At 40.2% G+C, this 1,457-nt stretch overlaps 1 non-coding gene across 1 annotated transcript; it reads left to right on the forward strand.

The window, feature by feature from the left end:
• Positions 1 to 878: 878 nt before the first annotated feature.
• Positions 879 to 986, forward strand: LOC112726019 (small nucleolar RNA R71). Its single transcript, XR_003165092.1, has one exon. It is a non-coding gene; the product is annotated as a small nucleolar RNA R71 (small nucleolar RNA).
• Positions 987 to 1,457: the final 471 nt, after the last annotated feature.

Raw genomic sequence — 1,457 nt, forward strand, 5'->3', positions numbered from 1 at the left:
TGAGCCTCAGATTCCTTTGGTTCCTCAAAGGGATACTCCTTATTGGTCACTGAACGTCTCAGGAGGTCTTCCTCACTAGGATTCACGTCCTCCTCCTCCCTTGTAGGTTCGGCCATGATGGTTAAATCAATGGCCTTGCACTCTCTCTTTGGATTTTCTTTTGTATTGCTTGGGAGAGTACTAGGAGGAGTTTCAGTGACTCTTTTACTCAACTGGCCCACTTGTGCCTCCAAATTTCTAATGGAGGACCTTGTTTTATTCATGAAACTCACAGTGGCCTTAGATAGATCAGAGACTATATTTGATAAGCTAGATGGATTCTGCTCAGAATTCTCTGTCTGTTGCTGAGTGGATGATGGAAAAGGTTTGCTATTGCTAAATCTGTTTCTTCCACCATTATTAAAGCCTTGTTGAGGCTTTTGTTGATCCTTCCATGAGAAATTTGGATGATTTCTTCATGAGGGATTATAGGTGTTTCCATAGGGTTCACCCATGTAATTCACCTCTGCTATTGCAGGGTTCTCAGGATCATAAGCTTCTTCTTCAGAAGATGCCTCTTTAGTAGTGTTGGATGATTTCTTCAATCCATTCAGACTCTGAGAGATCATATTGACTTGCTGAGTCAATATTTTATTCTGAGCCAATATGGCATTCAGAGTATCAATTTCAAGAACTCCCTTCCTCATAGGCGTCCTATTACTCACAGGATTCCTTTCAAAAGTGTACATGAACTGGTTATTTACAACCATGTCAATGAGTTCTTGAGCTTCTGTAGGCATTTTCTTTAGGTGAATGGATCCACCTGCAGAATGGTCCAATGACATTTTAGATAATTCAAACAGACCATCATAGAATATATCCAGGATGGTCCATTCTGAAAGCATGTCAGAAGGACACTTTTTGGTCAGTTCCTTGTATCTCTCCCAAGCTTCATAGAGGGACTCACCTTCTTTCTATTTAAAGGTTTGAACATCCACTCTAAGCTTACTAAGCTTTTGAGGAGGAAAGAACTTGGCTAAGAAAGCCGTGACCAGCTTATCCCAAGAGTTCAGGCTGTCTTTAGGTTGAGAGTCCAACCATATTCTAGCTCTGTCTCTTACAGGAAACAGGAAAAGCATAAGCCTGTAGACCTCAGGATCAACCCCATTGGTCTTAACAGTATTACAAATTTGCAAGAATTCAGTTAAGAACTGAAAGGATCTTCTGATAGAAGTCCATAAAACTTGCAATTCTGTTGCATCAGAGAAACTAATTGAGGTTTCAGCTCAAAATTGTTTGCTCCAATGGCAGGGATTGAGATGCTTCTTCAAAGTAAATTGGAATTTGGTGCAGTAAAGTTACCAAGCATTTTCCTTGCATTGTTATTATTTTCGGCCATGTCTCATTCTTTTTCGAAAATTTCTGTCAGATTTTCTCCAGAGAGTTGTGCTTTAGCTTTCCTTAGCTTCCTCTTCAGA

Source organism: Arachis hypogaea, chromosome 11, assembly GCF_003086295.3.
Source record: "Arachis hypogaea cultivar Tifrunner chromosome 11, arahy.Tifrunner.gnm2.J5K5, whole genome shotgun sequence".
Classification (NCBI taxonomy): Eukaryota; Viridiplantae; Streptophyta; class Magnoliopsida; order Fabales; family Fabaceae; genus Arachis; species Arachis hypogaea.